This window comes from Microtus pennsylvanicus, chromosome 4 (genome assembly GCF_037038515.1).
Source record: "Microtus pennsylvanicus isolate mMicPen1 chromosome 4, mMicPen1.hap1, whole genome shotgun sequence".
NCBI lineage: Eukaryota > Metazoa > Chordata > Mammalia > Rodentia > Cricetidae > Microtus > Microtus pennsylvanicus.
This window is the reverse complement of record NC_134582.1, coordinates 126,798,613-126,826,251: the sequence shown is the minus strand read 5'-3', so window position 1 is coordinate 126,826,251 and position 27,639 is coordinate 126,798,613. Positions and strand designations below refer to the sequence as shown.

Genomic DNA, 27,639 nt, shown 5'->3' with positions numbered 1-27,639 from the left:
TGTGGAGGCAAGAAAAGGGCATCAGTTCTCCTAGAACTGGAGTTACAAGGCCGTTGTGAGCTGCTGGACATGGGTGCTGGGATCTGAATTAGGGTCTTCTATAAGAGCAGTGTGTACTCTTAACCATTTAGCCAGCTCTCTAGCCAACCACTTTTTAAATAATGGTACTCCCCTTAATATAATCAGCTTTATGTAGAGCAATGATTCTCAACCTTCCTAGTGCTGTGACCCTTTAATATAGTTCCTCATGTTGTGGTGACCCCACAACTATAAAATTACTTCATTTCTACTTCACAACTGTAATTTTGCTACTGTTATGAATCATGATATAAATATCTGATATGCAACCCTTGTGAAAGGGTTGTGGGAACCCCAAAGGGGTTGCAACTCACAGGTTGAACCAATGGTGTAGCTAACTATAAAACACTGGCAATAGGAGTTTAAAGTACAGTGGAGAGATGCACACACATACATGCGCAGTGCACACACACAACTAAAAATAATGGAATAGTTTTTTTTGTGTAATATAGGAATTTATTGAGGTTACTTCTAGAGACATAGTCAATGTGTTATGAATAGGTGAGCCAGGCTGCTGTACCTTCATAAAGCCCAGCATGGAGGGCTCCTTGAAGCTGCATCTCTAAAAGTATCTTTTCCCAAGGCAACATTTTACTGTTCCTATAACTTCAGGGAGTGATCATAGGGATCTTGGAGTCTTTTGCATATGTTCTTGCAGCTAGAATAAGTATTTTAAAAGTTTAAAATGATGATTCTTTTAATAAATATAGGTGATAAAGAAAATGTAGCATTTTAAGTACTGTGTTTACACAAACAGTAAATAAGATAGAAAAAGGGGGTTTTGAAGATATTGTACTAGAATATCAAAGTGAGGATAAAATAATTATATAAATGATTTTATGAGGTTTTTGGAGTTAGTTTTCTTTGATACAGGTTGTAAACAGACTTACAGGATCTGAGGGAAGTCGTAATACCTTGGAGAGTTTTGCAGCTCAGTGACTGGTGCTGACAGTTGTTCAGATGGTCTTGTCTGAGAGGTCTTTCTAGTCAAGAGTAACCTAATGGGCAATGTTCACAGCCTTCAGGGGCAGAGGTACAACAGTTAGCTTTGTGAAGTGGAAGTGGAAGGATAAACGATGCTTTGTTCATCAGCAAATAAACATCACAGTTCCTTCTGAGGTTGCCTTAGCCTGAGTCTGTGTCTAAGGCCATGCTCAGCAAAGCTAGTAGAGGACTTGCTCTTAAACAGACCAAGTAGTCAAACCCCACAATCTCTTCAGTGTGCGTTAAACTTAAAGGTGACTGACCACCGGGACTGTGGCTATCTTTAAAAAGCTCATGTTTGGGTGGCTGGAGAGATGGTTCAGTGGTTAAGAGCATTGCCTGCTCTTCCAAAGGTCCTGAGTTCAATTCCCGGCAACCACATGGTGGCTCACAACTGTCTGTAATGGGGTCTGGTGCCCCCTTCTGGCCTGTAGGAATACACGCAGACAGAATATTGTATACATAATAAATAAATATTTAAAAAAAGCTCATGTTTGTTTGGTTAATCATCTTTGAGAATAGTGTATCTTTCTCTAGCTTGTCAAACAGAGGCATGCTAAATGTGATTAATTTATGTAAGTTTTATAAGTAAGCAAGGTAGCAGTTCTTCCGTGGTCTCTGCTTCATTTCCTGCCTTGAGTTCCTATGCTGATTTCTACTTTGGTTTCTTTTGATTATGGACCTCTAAGCCAAATAAACCCTTTCCTTCAAGTGGCATTTGGTTAGTGTTTTATCACAGCAACAGAAAGCAAATTAGGACACAGGCTAAATATATTCATCTCTGCAAACATCAATTCTTTGTGATAAAAACTTTTGTTGATACAAAACCCCCACAGCTTTTACCTTAAAGGGAATAAGAGGTGGTTTATTCTGTGAACCATGGGGGAGCACAGATTTACCACACATTCCATGCTCTAATGTGGAAGCAGTTGCATAAAGTTTAGTTTTACAGCACAAAGAAAGCCATAGATAAAGGCAAGTTAAAAATACTTGGTGGGTATGTCAAAGAGATGGGAGAAGCTTTTCTGTAAGTCTCATGCTCTCTGATGATGTTCTTAGCTTGTGTAAGCCAGTTTCTGCTAGGGATTTCTGGGAATGTTTGCCTTATGAGATGTGTTGTATTGCTTTGTTCTTTCCTTCTTTTACCTGGAATGCGAATGCAATTCCTTCAGTAGCAGCAGCCATAATGTAACCACAAGGACAAAAGCAGTACAGTACAAGGGAAATACAGAAGTCTGGACTTCTGTGGCACCAGTGACATTAAGACACATGTATCAACCCTAACATTTATTGTCAAATAGTCCTAAGTGACCTACTATCCGATGTGATAAAGATATAAGACAAAGAAGTAAAAAAAGATGTCATTTAAACATATAAAATCTTTTAATGTACAGCTTTTTTTTGTGTTGATGCTGACATTTTTACGAAGGGGAAATACAAAGAGGACCACTGCAATGCGGCCTTATTGGAGTAGGTGTGGTCTTGTTGGAGGAGGTGTATCACTGGGGGTGTGTTTTGGAGTTTGAAATGCCAGGTTCAGTGGCCCCATCCTTCCTGCTGCTTCTGGATCCCGATGTAGAACTCTCAGCTTCCTCTCCAGCACCATGTCTACTCATGTGCTACCATGCTTCCTGCCCTGACAGTAATGGACTAAACCTTTAAGTCAGTCCTAATTAAATGCTTTCCTTTATAAGAGTGACCGTGATCATGCTGTCTCTTCACAACAATAGAACAGCGACTAAGACGATGCCCATTTACTTCTGTTTTGAGAGCTTGAGGCAGAGGATTTGTCTTTAGATTTAGAAATGTAACATTTAAAGTAAGAATTATTTTTAAGGCAAAGTTAATTGATAGAAAGTTTTATCAAGGCTGTATTTAGGAATTATATTTAGTTTAGATCGTATGACATTTTCTTTTTGTTTTTTTTTAAATATTTTCTTTTTCTCAAAAGAAATTCTCTCTGGGTAAATGAGGCCTTTTATTAGCTCATTGGTTCATGTGTCATTGAGTAGACATGGTAGAGAGAGCTTTAAAGGAGGACTGCATTAAGGCAGTAAGTTTTTGGTCAGTCACAGTTTGAGCCTCTTAACTTATTCAAAGGTTACCTTTGAATTGATTACTTGCTTCAAATTGAGTGGGATGGACTACCTGACAGACTTCTTCTCTCTAGACGGTCACTAGCAGCTATGCTGGGTAGTGATGAGAATTTTGCATGTGGTGGCTACTAGCCATATGTGCTTATTGTAATAATTAAAATTAAATAAGACAGAACTATGTCAATCCCTCGGTTATATTTGCACAGGGTAAGTGTTCAGTAGCCACAGTGCAGTCAGATGGCAGTAGTGCATAGATCTGCCTGTCTGGGTTTGCCTTTGAGTTTAGTATTCACTAGATCACATGCCCTTGAGCAGGTTACTTGGTTCTTGGTATGCCTTAATTTCTTCATAGTATAAAAGGGGACAGATGGCCGTTTGTTTGTTTGTTTGTTTGTTTATATTTGTGAGACAGGGGTTTGATGTGGGAGTGTCATATATCAATCTGTTGATTTCATTGGTTAAGTAATAAACAAACTGCTTGGGCTCATAGCTTAGAACATAGGTGGGTGGAGTAAACAGAACAGAATGCTGGGAGGAAGAGGAAGTGAGCTCAGAGACGAGACTTGACAGCTCTCCTCTTGGGGGCAGACGCCTCAGAGAGACGCCATGCTCTGCTCTCCCCGACCCAGGATGGACGTAGGCTAGAATCTTCCCAGTAAGCGCACCTTGGGGTGCAACACAGATAGATGATTAGAAATGGGCTAAATTAATATGTGAGAATTAGCCTAGAAGAGGCTAGATAGAAATGGGACAAGCGGTGTTTAAAAGAATACAGTTTCCGTGTAATTATTTCGGGTAAAGCTAGCTGTGCGGGCAGCCGGGTGGCTGGGACGCAGCCCCGCCGCTCTTATTACTACAGGGGTTTCTCTTTGTAGCCCAGGCTGCCCTGGAACTTACTTTGTAGATGAGGCTGGCCTTGATACAGAGAGATCTGCCTGCCTTTGCCTCTGATTGCTGGAATTAAAGTTGTGTGCTGCTCCTGCTGCTACTGCCCATCAGGACAGAGATTCTTATAAGGTTGTTAATTGTGGAGAAAGTGAGTCAGTATTTGTAAAGCAGCACTTGGCAAACAGGAAAAATGTTTGTTAAATAAGCAAATGTTTGTTAAATATTTATTACACATTTTTATACATTATTATATGGTTATACCTGTTGAATATATTTATAATACATTTAGTGTACATTATACATTTATATTTATTATAGTTTATGATTTTATGTTTTTATACATTATACATGTTAAATCAATTTATTATACATTTATATACATTATACATTTAGATTTATTATATTTTATGATTTATTGTTTGGTAATCTTTTTGTTCTTCCTCTATTTTCTGTTGGCTTTTAAAGAAAAGTGAAGTGTACTTTTTATTTTCACATTTTGTCATAATTGAGAACACTGCTTCTGCCCACGCTGTAAGCATTTATCACACAGGTCAAGGCTTCTGGGCAGAGCAGTACCTTTGCCAGCCTGCGCCTTGCAGTTGCTGACTTTCTACCATCTTCATCTAGTATGTTCCTTCTGTTTCAGCTCATCACAGCCTTGGTTGAAAAATATTTAATGCTGTTGATACCCCTCTTTAGATGGTATGTAAACTCCCTTAGAATGTGCGTCTTATTTATGCACACAATAAATGTTCAGGGTGTGCTTGTTCAATAGAAGAGCCATTTGGTTAGCCAAGGGTAACTAGTATTTTCATTAATATCAAAACTATATTTTTTCAAGTACTCTCTGAAGTGATAGGAACCCCACACCCATTCCACCATCTGTGATGGCATCTCTGAAACATGCTGAGAGTATTTCTGCTTCTGTCCATGTCTCTGTGAAGAGGAGCGAGGTATTTCTATTTTCATCATTTGCTTCCCTGCAATACCACGACATGCAAATCACTGATGTCAGCACCTTCTGGATGGCACTTTAATACAGGGTTCTGGTCCTGGCTTCTCAATGCTTTAAGTTATCTCCTGTGTTTCTCCTGATTGTACTCAGACACTCATCACACAGGAAAACATAGTATCAAACGAAAGAATGCCAAATAATGTATCAAGCAAGGTTTGATTTAAGGTTGTTGAATCCACATGGAAAAACCCCATAAAACCAACTTGTAGGCTGATGGTTGCTTGTGGTGTATGATACAGTACATCCGCTTAATAGTATAACAGTACCTTACTTACAGTGTTGATAGTTACATTGAGATGGCTTGTATGATCAGATACATACTGTGTGTGCTACCTTATGTTATGTTGGTGGAGTGGATTATCACAAAATTGCAGATACATATCAAATGTATGGTTTTACATATGAAGACACTTGGGCCTTGGAGACACCGAGACACTGAAAGTATTTGTGTTCTTTTGGATTTTGTCATGGTGACTGGAGTAGGAACTATCTGGGCATGCAAGAGAAGAGATACCCAGCTCCATTTGGAATGACTTAGAGTAACGTTTTGAGCATATTCCCACACACTACCTTACAGCATGTATGTATTTAATTTTTGAGTATTTTTATTAAGCCATGACTTTGAGTTTTGGAGAAAGTTAATTTGAAGAATGCAGTGATCCGTGTCTGTGCTTGTCTGATTATAGTTTATCATCAGTGATGAATGTACATACAACTAACGGGTAATTGGTAAATGTAGTTGGTTGCTTCAGTACTGAGAGCATTCAATTCTTAGTATGACTTTACTACTGAAACAAACTGCCCAGTAGATATTATGAACATTCTCCAGAGAGTAATTTGGGTTTCAATAGTTATTTAGATTGGTGCTTGGAATTAAATGTTTGTTTGTACCACTATCATAATATAATTTAAATGTCATTTAAACGTGCTGAAACATCTTCATTCAAGTAACTTGTTACTCTTTGAAAACCGGCTGCTTGAGTATTGTTTCTCTCCTGTTTGGCAGATACCAGATGCAGTGATTAATAAAGGTCATTATACTACTTAGTCATGGAGAGCTTTTAATGATGATTACCTGAACATCTGCTGGGTTCATCACTGCAGTTACCAGAAACATTAACAAATTATGGATGCTGGATCTTAAAAATATGGCTTAGACTAATGAAAGTATTTCTTAAGAATTTTTCAATATTCCTTGAAGTTTTAAATAATTTTGTGAAGGCCCTTATCTTTCTGTAAAGTGCACAATCCAAAATGTCAATGAAGCAGTGTTTTGGAGTAGTGGTTCTGAAGCTCCTGCTTCCTGCTTATGGTTTCTCTCTCCTTGGCTGGGTTTATCTGTGTACACACCTGGTAGGCAGCTATGTGCTCCTGTATGCTGATTACCGTGAGAAACCTGCATTTGGAAATGGGAAATTTGGAGTATGACTGAAGAAAGGAAAGGAAGAGACCTTACTATAGTGGGTTCCCATGCACCGCAGTTCTGTTTGTGGACTGAGATAACAGAGTGCAGATTGGACAGATGCAGCAGAGGGGTTAGAAGTGTACATGGCTGCTAACTCATGAGAAGATGCTTGGTGTCAGAAGTATGAGAATGATATGTAGCATTAGAATTGCATATAGCTGGAAGAAGCTTATAGCTCGGTGAATAGTTCAAGCTGTACAGGTAGATGGACTCGGTAGAGCGGTTACAGTAGCCTTTTCTGTTCAGTGTTTGCCTTTGTGAGTGTGGGCTAGCTGCTGTTTTGTATCCTTAGGTCCAAAAATCATCAGAAGGAAAAAGAAAAAAAATCTAGAGTGAGTGGTACATGTGTAAGGAAACCCAGTGCTTTCTTCTAAACCACACACAACCACCATGTGACCACCACTGCAAGCTGTTAGGGAATCTGCTTTTTTTCATTTTAAATCTTGCAGCATTTCTGTTAAAATGATTTGGGTTCTTATTAGCAGAGAAGTTATGTGAATATTATATAGGAACCTCCAGTGTTTGACAATTCAGGGACACACTAATGAAATGTCATCTGCCCGAGACTGGCCACAGCAATGTGAGTGATGTTTAGTGTAATTGTGTGTTATAGGTAAGAGCCAAGTTGGTAAACTTGAATTGTTTATTTTAAACTTATTTATTGTGTGTGCTTCTGAAGATGGATGCGTAAAGGGGGGGGCGAGTCAAATAATCCCAAACTAACTCCAAAAGAGTATTCCAAGATTAGTATTTATTGTAAGGGAAAAATAAATTCATGGAACAGGAATGAGAGGTTCAACCTCAGGGTGTGTGGGAATGAGAGAGAGAGAGAGAGAGAGAGAGAGAGAGAGAGAGAGAGAGAGAGAGAGAGACCGCACGCAAGAGAACTCTTGAACGCGGGGGGGGGGGGAGCGTGTGTGAGAGAACTCTTTTTTTTTAAATTTATTTATTTATTAAAGATTTCTGTCTCTTCCCTGCCACCGCCTCCCATATCCCTCCCCCTCCCCCAATCAACTCCCCCTCATCAGCCTGAAGAGCAGACCTGGCTCCCTGACCTGTGGGGAGTCCAAGGACCTCCCACCTCCTTCCAGGTCTAGTAAGGTGAGCATCCAAACTGCCTAGGCTCCCACAAAGCCAGTACGTGCAGTAGGATCAAAACCCAGTGCCATGTTTCTTGACTTCTCAGCAGTCCTCATTGTCCGCTATGTTCAGTGAGTCCGGTTTTATCCCATGCTTTTTCAGACCCAGTCCAGCTGGCCTTGGTGAGTTCCCGATAGATCATCCCCATTGTCTCAGTGGGTGGGTGCACCCCTTGTGGCCCTGAGTTCCCTACTTGGGCTCTCTCTCCTTCTGCTCCGGATTTGGACCTTGGGGTTGTAGTCTGGTGCTCCAATGTGGGTCTCTGTCTCCTTTCATCGCCTACTGAAGGTTAATATCCAGGAGGATGTCTATATGTTTTTCTTTGGGTTCACCTTCTTATTTAACTTCTCTAGGATCACAAATTATAGGCACAGTGTCCTTTATTTATGGCTAGAAACCAAATATGAGTGAGTACATCCCATGTTCCTCTTTTTGGGTCTGGCTTACCTCACTCAGGAAACTTGTGCAACCACTTTGGAAAGCAGTGTGCCGGTTTCTCAGGAAATTCGGGATCAACCTACCCCTGGACCCAGCAATACCACTCTTGGGAATATACCCAAGAGATGCCCTATCATACAACAAAAGTATATGCTCAACTATATTCATAGCAGCATTGTTTGTAATGGCCAGAACCTGGAAACAACCTAGATGCCCTTCAATGGAAGAATGGATGAAGAAAGTATGGAATATATACATATTAGAGTACTACTCAGCAGTAAAAAACAATGACTTCTTGAATTTTGCATGCAAATGGGCGAGAGAACTCTTGAGCGTGGGGTGGGCAGGTGGTTTTCTCTGTGTACCCAAAAAGTCATGCCCCAACCTGGCCCAGCCTCTTAAAGGTCATTGGCTGAAGAAGGTTCCCCATCAGGCCTCCAAGTCTGTGTGCTACTGCAGATGTGCTTGTGCCGCAGTGAGTGTGGAGGTTAGAGATACTTTTCAGGAGTTGGCTCTTGCATTCTGCCTTGCTCAGGCAGGGCCTGTCTTGTTTCTGCAGTCACTCCAGGCTAGCTGGCCCAGGAGTTTCTGGTCAGTTCTCCAGTATCTGCTTCCTGTCTCTCAATAGGACTAATGGGATAACAGGTGCATGCCACTGCATCTGGTTTTTTAACATGGACTCTAGGGGTCAAACTCAGGCCATAAGGCTTGTGTGGCAAGCACCTTTTCCTACTGAGCCATCTCCCTGGCTCCTGGTACATGTTTTTTAGTCTTTATTTCATCTTGATTGCCTATTCCAGTCTGTGGCTCAGTGTTGTAAAGAAGTTAATATTTTTTCCTCCACACACAGAATGCAGTAAGGCCCGTACAATTGCGTTGTTTCAGTCTCCCCGCTCTACTAGAGACTGCCAGTAGACGAGATGTTTATGCACTATAATATATTCCCACAGCGAGGACAGTGTAATGGAACTGAACAACCTGGGAAAGAAGTTGAAAAGTTTTAAAGAACATGGGTAGTACAACTCTTTGCATGCTTTTGTATATGTATGCTTATGTATCATCCGTGTATGAGTATGATATCATTATATATCTGTTTGGAATGTGCAAAGGAGAAAGTTTTGAAAATACCATTAACATAGGGGAGTAGGATTGAGAAAGGGAGGAGAGGAATGAGATTGTATTTTTAATTTAAAAGAATTTAAGATTATTATTTGATTACAGCATTTCTCCCTTCCCTTCGCTCCAAGCCCTCCTCTGTTCCCCTTCCTGCTCTCCTTCAAATTTATGACTTTTTAATTCTTAACTAATTGTTATTGCATTTATGTAATTGTATGACTATCCATGTGTTTTCCCAAATATAACCTATTCAGTCCAAATAATGCTTCCTGTATGTATGTTTTCAGGACCGACTGTTTAGCACTAGACAACCAATTGGTATGCTTTTCCCTGAGGAGGACCACCTTTCCTCTCCCCGCTTTCCTCAGTAGCCTATAGTTCTGTGTGTAGGGTTGAGGTCTCATGGGCTTTTCTCCATTCAGTGTGGCTTAGTCATTGGTGTCATCCTTGTTCAGCTCACAGTCATGTTGGTGAGACTTTATGGGTGGCTGACATTACTAGGAGACACAATCTTATGGCAGGCTCCCTGATTCTCTGGCTCTTAGAATCTTTTCTCATACATTCCCATACCCCTTTTGCAATGTTCTCTGAGCCTAAGGTAAGGGAGTGTTTTGTAGTTGTATCCATTGGGCCTGGGCTCTGCAACTCTGCATATTGATTGGTTGTGGTTTTCTGTAGTGATGTTCATCTGTTGCAAAGAGAAGTTTCCTTGATGAGGTCTAACTATTCTGTGGGTATAAGGACAGTTGTTTATAGATTGTTATTAGGGATTATTAGTAAATTAGTGGCTATAGATTCTCTTGTAATAATCATGACTTCACTAGTGTTGAGCATTTAGCTAGATTCCTACTACTAGACATGGTCTCTCTCTTGTAGGGCAGGTCTTAAGTCCAGTTAGAGAGCTGTTGGTTACCACCAAGACAAGCTGCCCCTGCTGCATCCTCAGGGCTACCAGAGATTTCACCTTTCTTGACAGATCTCTGCATGACTTGACTATCTTGCAAGAATGTATTAGCTGGTGGATTAGAAAACTAAGTGTTATGTGTGAGCTTTAGCAACATTTATTTATTTATTTTTTTGCGTGTACATGGTTCGCATATGGAGGTCAGAGAGCAAGTTGTCCAAGTTGACTCTCCTTGCCATGTGGATTCTGGAGACTGAGTTCAGGTCTTCAGGCTTGGTGGCAAGTACCTTTACTTGATAAGCCATTTCACTGTCCCCAGTGTGATTTCTTTTTTAATATGGAACACTTAATGAATTTACATGTCATGCCTAGATAGGGTCCATGCTAATTTTCTCTGTGTCATTCCAATTTTAGTAATATGCTGCCAAAGTGATCGCTGATGTTACTTTTAAAATATTTTTTAACATCTTTAATTATGTAGGTGTGTGTGTCTTCTTGTAGGTATGTGCATGTGAGTTGAGTGTTGATGCCTGCAGAGACCAGAAGTGTCAGAAACCCAAAGCTGTAGTTGCAGCTATTGTGAGCTGCCTGATGTGGTGCTGGGATCTCAGCTTGATCTTTTGGAAGAACAGCACGTACTCTTAACTGTTGAGCCATCTTTCTTTTTTAATGCAAGAAGCACAAGTCTTTAAAAAATACTTTTATCTTATACACATGGAGGTTTAGGTATATCTGTACAACAGTGCATGCTTTTTGTCTGAAGAGGACTTTGGATCCCTGGAACTGGAGTGAAGGATGATTTTGTGCTTCCATATAGGTGCTGAGACTTGAACTTGGGTCCTCTAGAAGAACAGTCAGTGTTCTTACCCATGAGTCATCTCTCCAGTCCCTATTTTAAGAATTTTTGATGAAATTACTTGAAATTTTATTTTAGCATCTTACCACATATAGACTATAGTATTTTTCCTAGTCTACAATCAAAATAGATTTTAGTTTAAGTGGTCTTCCTTCTTCCCTCCCTTCCTTCCTTTCTCTCTCTTTTTCTTTTCTTTTCTTTTCTTCTTCTTTTTTTTAAATCCTCTTTGAGACAGGGTTTCTCTTTGTAATAGTCCTGGCTGTCCTGGAACTCATTTTGTGGATCAGGCTGGCCTCAAACTTACAGAAATCCACCTGCCTCTACTTCCAAAGTGCTGGGATTAAAGGCGTGAGTCACCACCACCTGGTAGTTTTTATTTCTTTTTATAGTTAATTTTTTCATGACTTTTAAAAAAAGGATTTGTTTTTTATTGTTTTTAATTGTGTGTGTGTGTGTGTCTATATGTGTCTCTGTGAGCGTGTATACTTAAGTGTAGGTACCCAAGGAGGTTTGAGGTGTCAGATCCCTGCAGAGATGGAGTTACAGGTGATTGTGAGCTGATGAATGTAATGTGGTTGCTGGGAACTGAACTTGGGTCCCGTGGAAGAGCTTAGCAAAGGCTAAGCTACCTTTCTATCCCCTGTCTTCTGACTTATTTTAATGTACGTTCCCCATCTCTAATTTTCTGTGTCTAGTCTTTAACTTGGAATAAAAGCAACCATCAACTTGCTCTTAATTGTTTGTAAAAGTCATTCTGAATGAAAATGGATAAATTGGCTTTGAGTGAAGGTTTTGAGAGACTTGTTTCTGGATAATGACCTTTTTTTGAAACCCTACTTTTACCTTTTAGAAATCTTTCCCCCTTTCTTTGTTAGCCTCTGGGTCTCTGCTTCTTTGTTATTTGAGACAGCTTGGTAAGTGAAGTGTTGCTTAACTTAAGAAATGGAAGTTGCTATTAGTGAGTTTAAAAATGTCCTTAGACTATATACTTTTTAAAGGTGTTTTTGAAATTTGAATTTTGTTTTGTTTGTCTTGCTGTATAGACCAGGTTGGTTCTGAATTCAAAAAAGATCTGCCTATTTCTGCCTCCCAGGTACTGAGCTTAAAAGCAGGCACCCATGTTCAGTCTGAGATTCTAATTCTTTTGCCTTAGAGTGTGAAGTAGACGTTGTTATTTGGATCAGTAAGTATTGCCTTTAACTTAAATATGCCGAAGCATTTATATTTTTAATCTATAATTTCCAGAGACTCCTCTAACTCAGTTTGTGTGTTATAGTGTGGGTATTGTAAACAGTATTTTTATATTGGTATATGTATGCACACACACAGAGTCTGTGGTTTTAGACAGAATACATTTACTACTTGAACTCTTAATTTAGGAATTTTAAGTCTTAATGGCTATTATTGCTTTTCTATGATTTTCCCCCTAAAGTGTTTTTTAAAAAATTAAATTGTGTTAGCATTTGAACTAAGTATGTCATCTAGATAATTATAAAACATCTCCTAATATTTGGCAAAATAAGTTATGCTTAAATGTAGTCTTTGTACTTTGGATTTGAACATTGACCAAGAACTCTAAGAAAGTAGTCCTCATGTTTGCCCTTCTTTTGTACCAGAAGAGAGTTAATCTGTTTGAGATTTTAAAATATAACTTAAGTATGATACTTGCAATTTGACTAGGATTAAATGGCAGGGTTTGTTTATAGCAACTCACCTGAAATAAATGAGTGTGATGGTCCATAGGAGCAGGAGTTGGAGGGAGGGGCACATTTACATTGTACAGATGGAAAGGTGCAGTGACCACAGGGTCAGAGACGTTGAGATTAACAGTACAGGTGTCCAGGTACAGATACCAGAAGACTAGGAATGATTAACAGTACAGGTGTCCAGGTACAGATACCAGAAGACTAGGAATGAGCTCAGTGTCAGGGTGTGCCCTTCCAGTTCTGCTTATCTGCAAGTGTCTTTTCCTTAAATTTGGAGGGATGTTCTTAAAAATAGTTGAAATGTTAAGTTGGTAGTAATTTTATTTCGGTATTTTAAGGTTGTTATTTCACTGTCTTTTTATCATAGTTTTTGTTTAGGAATTTTATTCCCACTTATTGAAAACTTCTCTGGCCCTTTCTCTGCTTTTTAAGATTTCTTCTTTGCCCTTTAATTTTTGTAAGTGTTTCTCCTAAGTGCCTGGAGTTGTTAATATTAATGGTAATTGATACTGTTTTGTCCTTTTAATTTTTTTATTACTTCTTCAAAAACTGCATCTCCACTGTCTTCCATTTCTGGGACTCTGATAGTAAATATGCTATACTATTTCCTTGAGTTTTAAATGTTGCCCATGATCTCATATCCCTTTCATTTTTTTTTCTTACAATCTTTCAGATGTTTTCAGATTTGTCTAAAAAGTTGATCTTTTCAATTGTATCTAATTTGGTGTCAAATTGAGTTTTTAATTTTAGTGATTGCATTGAATCTGATTCTTGAAAAAAAAAACTTACTTGGTGTTGGTCCCATCCCCCCACTTTGTCTCTTCCTTCTTCTCTCATTCCCTTTCTCCTTCCTTGATCGACAGACATCATGGATTTGTGCTATTCTGTGAACTATCTAGTACTAATTACTAGAGTTGATTAATGAGTGGATGGAGTTGTAGTCCCTTGACCTTGGTTTTATGAGTGAGTAATCTGTTATTTCTGGTATTCTTGTCTAAATCACATTTTCTTTATTCTTTACAAGGAAACATAGAAATTCAAGTTGCTGTAGAATTGTTCTAAAGGCTTGGATTTTAGTATTGGTTATTATTGGCAAGCCATGTATGACTTGGCAATTATTGTACCTTTATTTTGAATTCAACAAATGTTTGAATTCCATGGTCAATATATGGTTGTGGGCTTATATAATAGTGAGACAAATTAAAAATTCAAGGAGATTGAGAAGAATACAAAGCAATTTTGTATATAGTGTGAAGGAGAAATTGTTAAAATGACACCAAGCTTTTGAGTTTAAAGCCCGGGATGCTAATGCTATAGGTGGAAGAAGTAAATGAGGAGGAGTGTTTGGCATTTATGAATTTTCTGCATGATGTAAATTGTATTACCACAATATAAAAGAGTTTGCTCATCTTATTCTTATCCAAAAAAGTATTAGTTAACTTCACCAAGCCTGTGGTTGCAGCCAGTTGTATAGGATGAACATTTCCTAGCACCCGTTTCCACAGGCAGCACTGCAAGTTTAGTCTTTACACCATGCAGTCACACACATTGCAAAACCACGGCTATGCTAAGAACTCAGCAGCATTATTTCCTTATTTTGAAGAGGATTAAGACTGACATCACAGGATTTATGGTAGTGTCCCTTTACAATTTTGAGTTCTATACTTAAGGCTGACTCATTCTGACTCACTGTTTAAATTCACTGTCATTCAAAAACTCTTTCATTCTGGGTTTTTTTTTTCTCCCCAGTGAATAGAATCATTGTAGAAAGTCTCACATTGCTGAACGTCGTCTTTTTTTTTAAAAATTGGTGCATATATGCAATTATATAAGTACATTAAAAGCCTTTACACATAGTGTCTTGTTTTGCTCTTTGGTCGTGGCAGGAAGTGTAGTCTAGTGAGAGCTAGTAGTGTGTCAGAATAGTGAGACAACAGACTCCTGTTAATCTCAAGTGAGACAAGAGACCCCTGTTAATTGAATGAACATGCAAGAACTGTATTACTTAGTGGAAATGTACATCCCTTACATAAGGAATGTGATAAATTTATATGTAGCTAATTAGTGTCTATTCTAGGAAGTACAGTCAGGCTGAATATCTCAGTTTAGTAAAATAATCACTCTGACACAGCCATTTCAAAAAACATTTGATCAAATAAAATTTCAGGAAAGAAATGTGAACACTTTTCAGACTATGTTGGGATCTCAGTTAAGATCCTGGGTACATAAGCCTAACATAGTCTGCTGTAGAGATCAGTGACTGTTAGGCTACTGATTGACACTTAACATGTAGTTAATTGGCTAGGACTTGGCATCAGAAGGGCCAGAATCTGACCCCTTAGGAGCTAATGCGCTGCTGTACCATTAACCTCTCGAGCCAGTTTTTGCATGCTTGCTGTAGTACCCATGTCACCATGGTGTGATTAGCCGTTCTGTCATTTTATTGAGCAGCAATTAAGTGTCAGGGTCCTGTTCCAGGCACTGGTTAGACTAGCAAATCAAATGCTGCACATTGAGCCATGAGCTAGAAGAGAAGTTGAAAACAAGCCCCACACAAAGAGATGATGAGTTCAGAATTTTCTGTGAAGAAAGACACAGGGTGTCATACAACAGACATTTTCCTGGGGAAGTACCTGTTAGGTTGGAAATGGAAAAGTGGTAGGAGTCAACCATAGTGAATTTGAGAAGGAACAGAAAGTGACTGGCTCCTAGGCATGAAGGTAAAATCACCTTATGGGCTATCACTTAAGTAAAATCTTGAGGAAGTAACTGGCCTCCAAAGTTTGTGCCACAGGCGTGCAGTAAAAAGCAGGTCCTGTTTGGAAGGCTGTGGGCTGCATGCCCAGCTGGCCGGTATGCACTTTTTGTACTGCTCATATCTTTGCTTTTTATAACAGTCTAGAAGTGGAAGATTAGAAGATAAATTCTTGAAAATACGAAGTTTGAGTATAATAAAGCAAAATTGAAAATACTCAGTGATTGTCAGAGCTTTTACTTTTCCAGGTTTACTGCTGTGTAACTTATATAAAATACGATCCATCCATTTGAAGTACATCTTGATGAATTTTGGTAATTTTATATAGTCACATGATCACTGTCACTTCCTGATACAGAATAGTTCCACCAAGAAGCCTAAATATTTTTTGTTTTCTTGTGCTTTGTGCTCTGACAGCCTCAGGTACTCACTGCTGCACTTTCTGACACTGTAGTTCTTTCTTCTTTAGAATTTCATATAAATACATTTACACAGTAGGAGGTCTTTGGGTTTGAAATTGGTGTCAGTCTATGCTGTCAGTAGTTCTCTTCTTTTTTTGTTGAACAGTATTCCAAAGTATGAATTGACCACAATTTTCCAACCTGTTTACCAGCTGACATTTAGATTGTTCCTAGTTTTGAACTGTATGAATGTTTACACAATCTTTATTAAGTATGTGTTTTCATTTCTTGGGATAAGTATTTGGCAATGAGAAGCTGGGTAGTGTGGCAGAGTTTACCTTTAACATATGTGATTCCTCTCTTTAATGTGGCTGAATCATTTTGTCTTCTCACCACTACTGTCTGAGAGTTCTGGATGCTTTTTATTGTTGTCACCTTCTTTCATTCCTTTGACTTTATTTATAGTAGTATCTCATTGTAGTTTGATTTGCCTCCCCCTGATGATGGGTGATGCTGTCTTTGTATACTCTTTGGCTGTTCAGCTTTCTTCTTTTGTGATGTGTCTGTTCAAATACATTTTTGCCTATTAAAAAACACCTTATATTTGGAGTTGTGTTTTGAGTGGAAATAAGCCTTTCATCAGATGGCATGTGTCTTACAAATGTCTTCTTCTAGTGTTTGGTTTGTCTTTTTTATTGTACTTCTAACAGAATAGGAGTTTTAATATTTTAGAGAGAGTTATTTATATCTTATGTCTATGAGGGCTTTGCTTGGTGTGCCTGGTGCCCTTAGAGGCCAGAAAAGGGCATTGCATCCTCTGGAACTGGAGTTGCAGATGGTGTCAGGCCATGTGGGTGCTGGGAAACCCAGCAAATCTGGGTCCTCAGCAAGAGCAGCAAGCGCTCATAACCACAGAGCCATCTTTCTTGTTGAAGTTTTTAATTTTGATATTATCTATTTTTTGTCAATTTTCTATTATAGTTTGTGCTTATTTTAGTTAAAAGAAAAAATTGCATACTCAATGCTTTGAAGGTACAAATTTGGTAATTCTTGCTCGTGTGTGTGTGTGTGTGTGTGTGTGATTTATTACAACTTAATTCTTGTGTACTGTAAGAAGTAACGGCCAAGTTATTTTTCCCTAATAGAGATAAACTGTTTATTTCAGAACAATGTGTTTAAATGAATGTCATTTCCCTGTGAGTTTCTGTTGACACCCCTTGAGTCTATGAAATCTTACCACTTATAGCCATCTTTTTTTTCTTCCAGTAAGAATTTGAACCTGGCAGTAGAGCTTAATTATACATGTATAAATCCATTTTGTTTTCTTGCTTTAAGTGTGTATGTTAGGAGGTTATGGGGGCAGTGAAAGGAACTGCTTTTCAAGGACAGTTCCAGCTATCAAGTTATTTGTTAATAGGTAAAAATGATGGCAATGGCAACTTCTTATATTTACAAGAAAAGTTTATGTGCCAGTAGTGGTATGTGATTGTCTTTAGGAAAGAGCATTAGAGTTAATTAGGGTTAGATAATACCCATAGCCTGGAAGAATCAGAAGACAATCTATAGCCACTACTTATTTTGTGAGAAGGAAAAGATAAAGGAACATACACAAAATAGAATGGCTTTGGGAGCTCTTTGAGTTTGCCTTTTAAAGGGTGTTAGTGAAAAATGGAAGAGAAAGCTTATAACTGGTAAGAAGTGTGAAAATAAGAAGGGCTAGGGACATAGCTCAGGACTGGAGTTTAATTCCCAGAACCCACTTATAAAGCTATATGGACACTCACTAGGGAGGTGGAGAGAAGGTGATCCCTGTGGCTTGCTAGCTTTGTGAGTTTAGGACCTAACAAGAAACCTTGTTGTAAAAAAAACCAAACCAAACCAAAAAAACCTAGCAAGCAAGCAACCAACCAACCAACCAAACAAACAAAAAATCAAGGCTGCTAGGCTGCAAAGTAACTCATTATGGGTAAGATGTTGCCAAGCAGGACAACCCAGGTTTGATTCCCCAAAACTTTCATGGTAGGTGAGAACCAATTGTCCTCTGATCTCTGTACACAGGTTGTGGTACATGTGCAACCTTCCCATAGACTCATATACCCACAAATAAGTGATAAATATCTCTGAAAATTTTAAAAATATTTTAGAAAGTTTTATTATTCCTTTATTGAAAGAAAATATTTGTTAGGATTTTTTTTCAGGCATAATAAGCATGAGCTAACTAAAACAACCATTTTTATGTTTTTTTCATATAGATATATATTTTTCTCATATATGTGTGTATTTATTGTTTGAAAGAATAGGCAGCCTAAGGAACTATTAATGATATTTGGGGTGTTAGGGTATTTAATAAACAATTATGTAAATAAATAAGTATGCAAAAATAAATAAAAATATGTACCTGCTATATTCTAGGAGAACAAATGATGGTGGAGAAAATATCATGTAAGAATCTTATAGTTAATTACTAGACCGTATTAATTTATTGTATTCAGTCAGAGTCAAGGTATTAGCTAGAATGTCTTAGGGTTTTAGATTATTGAACCATTTTTTGGTGACTAGGATGAAAATTTAGTTATAACTGGATTTATAAAGGGAGTGGAGAAAGTATAGTTGATAAAGTATGGATATGAAATTTAGATTTACAGGCTAGAATTATGGGCCATGATGAAAAAACATTAAAAATACCATATCAACTTTTGTACTGAGATGGAGAAAATTGCTAAGAGGAATGGGAGATTTTAATTAAGTCAATGCTAATATATATAATCACCTTGCCAGCCCAGCACTGGAGGGCAAGGCAATGCTTGTAGACTCAGGAAAGTCTCGGTGCGGAGCGCACTTGACCCTCTTCTTGGGTATCACACTGAATTTGGAGAGCAAGTTTTAAAGAGGACCTTACTAAATATCATGTGTTGAGCAGTGTGAGAATATCTCAGTGGTTTGTATTTATAGGGCTGTCATGTGAAAAAAAATCCTCATTTTGTTTGGGAAAAAAAGGAAGACATTTCTAATAATAGCAAGAACATTTCAAGCTGGGATGGGCTGACCTGTGAGCTTGTGAGATTTTCATCTCTGAAAGCATTGGAGGAGAAGCTGAGTGACCTAGGGAGAGATCTTTCAGAACATTAGTCATGTGAGGTTGATCTTAAAATCCAGTCCTTTAAACTTAAATAAATAAATAAAAATTAAAAAGCTTTTTTTCCTTACGTAACTCCACAGTCAATTTTATCATTCAATCATGACTTTGGTAATGAGTACCTTATATTTACATAGCACTTAAAAACTTTCAGATGAGTCTGATTCAATATGAGCTTCACAAGAATTTTATGAGCCGGGCAAGATTATTATTTTATAATTAATAGGCAGCTGTAGCTTATTGAGTGTGGATTCTGGATTCCAACTGTCGTGTGTTTAGGTCCTGCTCCGCCACCTGCTGTGGGAAACACACGGACACTTGAGAGTGTGTCCTTTTCCTTTTGTGCAACTTAATAATTGTGACTACAGTAGAGCGAGCATCGTTTGAGCTAACACATGATAGAATGCTTGAACATCTGTTTAGAGTATTAGAACTGTTTTAAGTAGCACCTGGCACAGTTGATAGTAAATGTTTCTTTGCCTGACATCTTTTCTCTCACATTGAAGAGACTCAAGCTCAGGCAAGCTGTGACTTGCCCAGGCTAACATCAGTGAGCTGCCGAGAAATCATTTAGATTGTTGTTGAAATGGACAAAAGCAAATTAAAAATGAAGTAGCATTTTTGGTAGATGGATTAGTTGTTTGGGACAGAATTGGTTTTGTAAATCAAACAGACTGTTGTAAAACTCTTGACTTTAGACTTTAGGAGAGCTGAAGGTTGCAAGTGTTTACTGATATCCATGCATTCCACACATAATTCCACAGGAAAGCCCTTTGCACAGCATGGTTGTAATAGAAGATAACCACATTTTCCAAAAGATTATAGTGCTTGATAGTGTCAAAAGGAAGTAACTTCAGTTTCTGTTGGCATTCCTATGTACTTGCAGTATGAGAACAGCCTGAGCTTCTGGTTTCTGGAGCAAATGGGCCAGACTTCAGGTGTGGCCTATAAGAAAAGTCACATGTCTTTCTTTATGATATTGAAGTAACAGAGTGTTCACATTGAAATTTTAGATAAAATTTTTCCAACTTTAGATAAACTCCTTTTCAGATTAAGTTACCAACTGCTAAATAGTTCTCTCAAGTAAGAATCAGTTGGTGTTGTGTAGTAACTTGGTTGTCTCCCATAGATCGTATTGTGTGTTTTGAGATAGTCCCCGTTGCCTTTCATTGCTGATAAAGTTTTGTGGTAAGTACATTTCTTACTTGAAGGGCACTGTCATTGGTGTAAGCATCTTGAGGACAGACATCTTGCCTTCCACATGGGGGTTTGTGACATTATCAACTATGGATCATTATTTTATAAACTGAAGTATCCCACTAGGCTGACTATTAAAATAGTCATGTAGAGGCTATAGAGATGGCTCAAGTGATAAAACTTGGTGTGCAACCATGATGACTTGAGTTCAGATCCCCAGGGAACAGACATCAAGACACTAATTTGACAGCCAGTCTAGTCAAATTGGTGAGCTCTAGGTTCAACTAGAGACCTTGTCTTAAAAAAAATAAAGTGATAAGTGACAAAAGAAGACAACAGGTGTTGATTGCTGGCTTCTACAAACATGCACACACATGCTTATATGCACACATGCTTATGCACGCACACACTTAATGCACAGACATATACAAAAAGTTAAAGTAATGTACTATTAACAAGGGTGGTAATATTTGTATGTTAGCAGGTTTATTAAAGCTTTTTTGTATGTATTAATCCCTTGCTAACCTTGAAAGTTTTGTTCTTGAAAAGCATTGTTTTGGTTTTTTGTTGTTGTTGTTGTTGTTGTTTTGGCAAAACTATGGTTAGTTGGCAAGATCAGTACCCTGTGCAATGCAGTTTAAAGGAAAAATCTTCCTAAAAGACATCTGTTTCAAAACAACTCAGGTGCATTGCAGGAAGGTAAATTGACTAGAGTATTACAGTGTGATCTGTTTCTTGGCTTATACTTAAGCTTAAAATATTGGAACCAGATTTTGATAGCATAGTGTTTGGTTCTATCAGCATTTGTGTGACCTTTAGATCTTTTTGTTTTGTTCATCACTGAGGTGATCGAGTTTATTTCTCTGGGCCTTCTCATGTGTTCACATATTGAGAAGATGTGACAAAGACGATCTCTTTCCCTCTGTTCACCACGTGCATACTCCTCAACGATCTGGTGGGATTCTTCTCATCACAGGAGAAAAGCAGTAGCTGTGGCCTTGGTCATTGTGTCTATCTCTTCATTTGTATCATTGCTTCTTTTAGAGCAGCAAAGAAAGTGAGCACATGGAAGGAGGCTTGTGTGTCAGAAAACTGAGCCACCCTGTGCCCCAGTCTCCCCGACACAGTCTGGTTCCTTGTGTGGACAGGCTGTGTTAAATCTCCAGCTTTTTTCCCAAGAAGTTTTCTTCCAGTGTATATTATCTTTCCAATAAAACATGTTTTGTGTCTCGACTAGGTGGTAAATATACATGATAAGCAATGAGAAGTACACTGAAGGTGACAGAGAGAAATACCAGTGCTCCTCCCTCCATTCATACCCAGTATCAGTTCTGTGGGCACCCACTGGGTTACTGTGTGTCTTTGTGCAGATTTCTAACCCCTGGCATTTCTGGCCATTTTTCAGAACCTGGGTTGTTCCCTCCAACTACATGTTTAAAATATGTCTTGGAGATGATCCAAATAAGTACATGTAATTTTGTTTTATTTTTTTTTTTAAAGACAAAGGCTCATCTGTAGTCCAAGCTGGCTTTGAACTCATAGTAATCTGTCTGCCTCTACTTTGTGAGTGCTGGCATTAAAGGCATGTACCTAGCTGGTACATGTAATTTTGCTTCAAGATTTAAAAATATTTTTATTCGGGACTGGAGAGATGGCTCAGCAGTTAAGAGCATTGACTGCTCTTCCAGAGGTCCTGAGTTCAATTCCCAGCAACCACATGGTGGCTCACAACCATTTGTAATGAGATCTGGTGCCCTCTTCTGGTCTTTAGGCATACATGCAAACAGAACACTGCATACATAATAAATAAATAAATAAATAAATAATTCTTTAAAAATATTTTTATTCTATCCATCTGTCTATTCATCTGTCCATTGTCCATCCATGTATTATGTGTGTGTATACATATACATACATACATACATACATACATGTATCCATGCATGTGTCTTCGACACCTTGTGTAATTCTATCATGTAGTCCCAGGGATCAAACTTTGTAGTAATATGAGCAGAATATTTCTATCTAGCCTCTTCTAGGCTAATTCTCATATATTAATTTAGCCCATTTCTAATCATCTGTGTAGCGCCCCTAGGTGCGCTTACCGGGAAGATTCTAGCCTATGTCCATCCTGGGTCGGAGCTTCATAGCGTGCGTCTTCCCTGGAGCAGGTAGCATGGCGTCTCTGCTGAAGGCATCTGCTCCCCAGAGGAGAGCTGTCGGGTCTGACCTCACTTCCTCTTCCTCCCAGTGTTCTGTTCTGTTTACTCCACCCACCTAAGGGTGGGCCTATCCAATGGGCCTAGCAGTTTCTTTATTGCTTAGCCAATGAAATCAACAGATTGATATATGACACTCCCACATCACTTCCCCTTTTTCTGTTTAAACAAAAAAAGGAAGGCTTTAACCTTAACATAGCAAAATTACATATAACAAAACAGTTATCAAGTAAAAGTTACATCAGAAACATTTATACATATAACAAAATTGACCGTAAATCTCTATCAATAAAGCAAAATCTATACTAATGCAAATTATTCATGTCTATATCATATCCCCCTTTAAATGTAAAAGAACATTTATAAACTATATTTGGGAACATGGGCGCAGTTTTTTCTCTCCAAACTGCTTCCTGCTGAATGGGGGCGTCGTTAATTAGGTCTTTCATGGTATAACCTGTGTGCCAGGGTCATCTCAGTTGGCAGTTGAGCAAAGCAATTTTCTGAAGATGTTCACAGCAACCCTTCAGGAGGACGTGGTCCATCATACCAAATCGGAATAGAAGAAATCCATAGAGTCTCATCCTCTGTGAAAACAAAAGAAGAATCTCTTTTCCAAAGTATCATATCCTTAGATCCAAATTCTGAAATCATACCCTCATGATATCCGTTCTGGTTCCACTGGGCAGCCCATATAATGAAATGTCTCTCTGTACTTAGCTCCTTCACAGTCAAAAATTTTAAAGAAAACACAATGTACATAATCCAGACTCTCTGTGAATTTTCCATCTTTACGCGGCTTATTTTTATTTATATCTATAACTATCTGTACTCTGTCTCTTTAAAGACTTTACTTTTACTTTTTTTTTAAACCATTAACTTTATTCTCTATATTCTTTTTCTTCTCTCTCCCAAGCCTACGTACATTCATCCAACAGTGTGACTCCTTTCGTGGTCTGAATCTGTCCTATTGTGAATCTGCAATTTTTTACTATCCAGGAGCACTTTTGATTTGTGCTTTTAAATCACTAGGTGCTTAAGAATCTAAGCTGTGACATTCCTAAGTTAACTTTTTGCTTTTTGAGCGTATATCTGTAGACCAGGCTGTCTTTGAACTCTCAGAGATCTGCCTGTCTCTGCCTCCCAGGCATTGGGATTAAAGGTGTTTGCTACTACACCTTGAACTCACAGAGATCTGTTTGTCTCTGCCTTTTAGGCACTGGGATTAAAGGCGTGTGCTACCACACCTTCAAGTCACAGAGGTCTATCTCCCTCTGCCTCCCAAGTGTTGGGATTAAAGGTGTGTACTAAGACACACAACAACTCTCTTCCTTTTTTTTAAGAACTTCAACTTTTAGCTTGCATATATTTTTAACACACTTTAAACCATTCAGAAATTTTCTCTGTCTTTGAATCTCTCTTTACTGTTTATCTCTCTTTTTCTGACCACAAGAGCCTTTAATTTACCAAGCAATATCAGTAGGACTAAAGGCGTGGCTTTGCCAGCTAGATCCAGTCCATTCCTTAGCTTTCCAGCCTCATGGCGGATATACAGGCTGCAGCCATGTTTATAGCCACACCTCTATGGCATTCAAGGTCCCTGCCAGCCAGCAAGCTACAACAGACAACACTCAAATCCTCTCTCGGTAGCCGGCCCTCCTGCCTCAGACAGTCAGAGTTTTCCCTGGCAGGATGGCCCAGAAAGCTGGCATTTTTAAGCGGCGCAGCTTTTTTTCTGCTATGGCTGAAAACCGAAAAGCACGCGTTCAGCTTTTCGTCAACACCGTTTAAGTGTTTCGTGGCAGGACCTCTTAATGAGCTGCAGGCTTTGCAGCTGAAGCTGAGTCAGGAAGCCTCTCTTAGATGAGGCACTTGCTTGCCTCTAGCAAGCAGAGTAGACCCGAGAGAGTGCTGCTACCAAGAAACCATGCACAAAGCTGTCATTTTTTTCTAGAATTACTTCCCAAGCTGTCTCAGGCTTTATGTGGACTCAGTTAGCCACACGTCTGGGCGCCAATTGTAGTAATATGAGCGGAATATTTCTATCTAGCCTCTTCTAGGCTAATTCTCATATATTAATTTAGCCCATTTCTAATCATCTGTGTAGCGCCCCTAGGTGCGCTTACCGGGAAGATTCTAGCCTATGTCCATCCTGGGTCGGAGCTTCATAGCGTGCGTCTTCCCTGGAGCAGGTAGCATGGCGTCTCTGCTGAAGGCATCTGCTCCCCAGAGGAGAGCTGTCGGGTCTGACCTCACTTCCTCTTCCTCCCAGTGTTCTGTTCTGTTTACTCCACCCACCTAAGGGTGGGCCTATCCAATGGGCCTAGCAGTTTCTTTATTGCTTAGCCAATGAAATCAACAGATTGATATATGACACTCCCACATCAAAACTTAGATCAACAGATTTGATATTAGGCAATGTTAGTCAGTGAGCTATTTTACCAGCCCCTGCTTCATGGTTTTTAATGGCTGGATTGATAGTTATTTGCGTTATTTCTATGCTTTCTTGATGTATTATCAAGTTGGTTATATTTATTAAAAATAATTTAGATGACTTACAAATGGCAGTTACTTTGGGTAGTTTCCTCAATGAGTTAGAGGCACAATCCCAGAATCCCCACCTTCTCTTTATTTATGGCACTGTTGACTAAACCAAGGGCTTCTTGCAGGATAGAGAAGTGCTGTACCATGGACGTACATACATCCTCAGTCTTTTAACTTTTGATTTTGCAATAGGACCTCACTAAGTTGTTCAGACAGATCTTGAACTTGTGATCTTCCTGCCTTAGTCCCCAAATAGCTTTAAAATTATTTGTGTTTCTATGTATGCAAGGATGAGTGACAGATTATGTAGACATACTATGAGATCTGACTTTTTCATAAGTTCTGGGGATCCAAACTCAGATCTTCAGGCTTGTATAGCAAATGATTTTCCACTGAGTTACCTTCCCAGCTTGAGTACCGTTTTTGTTTATTTATTTATCTTTTGAGACAGGGTATAAGTCTGTTGCTCAGACTGGCTTCCAACTCTCAGCACCTTTCCTAACTTAACTTTCCAAGTGTTTGGATTATAGGTCTTGGTGCCAGTCAGGGCTGTCTGTAATGTGATAAAATCCATGACCAAAAGCAACTCGAAGGTTCATATCAGCTCACAGCCTGTAGTCCATCGTCTGGAAGGTCAGGGCAGGAGCTATAAGCAGTAACTGATGCAGAGGCCTTGAAGGAATGCTGTTTATTGCCTTGCTTCTCATTCGTGCTCAGCCTACATTCTTATAACACTAAGGACCATCAGCCCAAAGTTGGCATAACCCATAGTAACCTGGGCCTTCTCATCATTCATCAATCCAAAAATTGTCCCACAATCTTGTCCACAGATCAGTCTGTTAGAGGAATTTCTCCATTTATATTCCCTATTCCCAGTTGATTCTAGCTATGTCAACTAGACATAAAACTAGCCAGCACAGATTGATATTATACCTTGTCTGTGTGTGTACTTGTTTGTGCGTGTGGATGTGCAGGTTTATGTACAGGTGCATGTGTGTAGAAGCCAAAAGTCAATTTCAGATACCTTACTTTATTGCTGTTGACCTTATTTTTTGGAGATCGAGTCTTTTGTGAGCCTAGAGCCCATTGGGATAGAGCAGTAGCTAGCGAGCCCCAGGACCCTCCTATATTCCCCTTCCTTGCTCTGTGGTGACACACATTCTCCTAAGTCTTCTCAGGGATTTCTTTCTCTTTCTTATTTTTTCTTTGTTTCTTTTTCTGTCTTTCATTTTGGTTCTGGTTGACCCAGGGCCTGGCATATGCTAGGCAAAGACTCTACCTTTATGTCCCACCCCTCTTATTTTCTTGTATATATTTATTTTCTGTTCCAAGGGATGATTATCCAGTTGTGATGAAGGAAGGTGAAGGAAAATGCTCAGATTATGATAACTAACTTGTCTTTCCGGGTGAGCTTTAAGGTGACCATAAATGAAACAACTGGTTTAGTGGCAAAGGACTCTGCAATGTGACTCTCTTGTTCAAATGATGAGTTCCTGCCATTATTGTAACACTTCTGTCACATGTTGCTTTGTAGGGTTAACTTTGCTGTTACCATCATTAAGGGACAGAATTTGCAGTCTCAGTTCCCTCAGGAGATGGTGATCTTTTGGAGGAACTGTTTTTACTTCATATTTGTATTGTGGTAGTTAGATGAAGAGCAATAAATGGTGCTCATAAATTTTGAACCAATAAATAATATATTGGAAACTTTAATCCCTCTCATTTCCCAAGATAGGCTCATGTTCTGTACTTTTTGTTTGCTTTTCACTGACTTCGTGACTGGCTACTAGTTGTTGTCAGTTGAGGTTCTAGGTATCCATAGGGATAAGGCAGAATTATTCTGATTAGTGTAGCTGACTGTTTTTTTAAAGTTGTTTTCTAGCTATCTGGCTAAAGTCTTACAAGAAAATTGAGAAAGTTTAGCTTTCTATTTAGCACAATTGTTAAAAAGCTTAAAATACGTTTGTACAATTTTTAAAAACCATAAATTGCAATGTCAGTGTGATTTTTTTGTTAATATTTCATTTTTAGGTGTGTGATATACATGTGTGGTGTATGTTTGTGTACATGTATGTATGCCGGTGTATGGGGGGAAGCCAGATGTAGATGTTAATATTAAGTATCTTCCTCTATCACTTTCCACGGTTTTTGTTTTTGTTTTGTTTTAAGACGAGACAAATCTTTGTCACTAATGCTGGTTTGGCTAGAATGGCTGACCAACAAGCTCCTGGCCCCAAGCACTGGGTTCAGATGTAATCTGTCATGCCCAATATTTACACATATAGCAAGCCAAGCACTTTCCTCCTGAGCCATCTCTCCAGCCCTGTATTTCTAAATTCTTTGTAATTCTAGAAACATGCTTTGTAATGTCTGTTAGAAATTCAGGAAAGTAAAGTTCCATAGAAATTAGAACGCACACATTTGCTCTTCTCAGAAGTATTGTTAGTTCACATTAGCATTTTGTTTATTTTGTTACAGTCTGTACTATTTATGTTGTTATTTTGTTTCATCTTTTACAGTGTGTTGATGATTTATTGTCAGGTACTGGAGAATTGGGTTTCATATAAAAAATTTCAAACAGAATTCTGGGGAAATACATGATTTGTGACCTCGTAGACACATCTGGAGAGGTTATGCTGTGTTACCATATAAATCCCTCAAGTAAAACTTTCCTCAGTGGGACTGCTCAGTGGCCAGAACA

General features: G+C 38.7%; 1 protein-coding gene and 1 non-coding gene across 3 annotated transcripts in view; one reads left to right on the top strand and one right to left on the bottom strand.

Moving 5' to 3' along the window:
• Usp6nl (USP6 N-terminal like) overlaps window positions 1-27,639 on the top strand; it is a 131,168-nt gene that overhangs the window by 31,457 nt on the left and 72,072 nt on the right. The gene's annotated exons all lie outside the window — the stretch shown is intronic.
• LOC142849174 (U6 spliceosomal RNA) lies at window positions 10,456-10,562 on the bottom strand. The gene has a single exon (XR_012910563.1). It is a non-coding gene; the product is annotated as a U6 spliceosomal RNA (small nuclear RNA).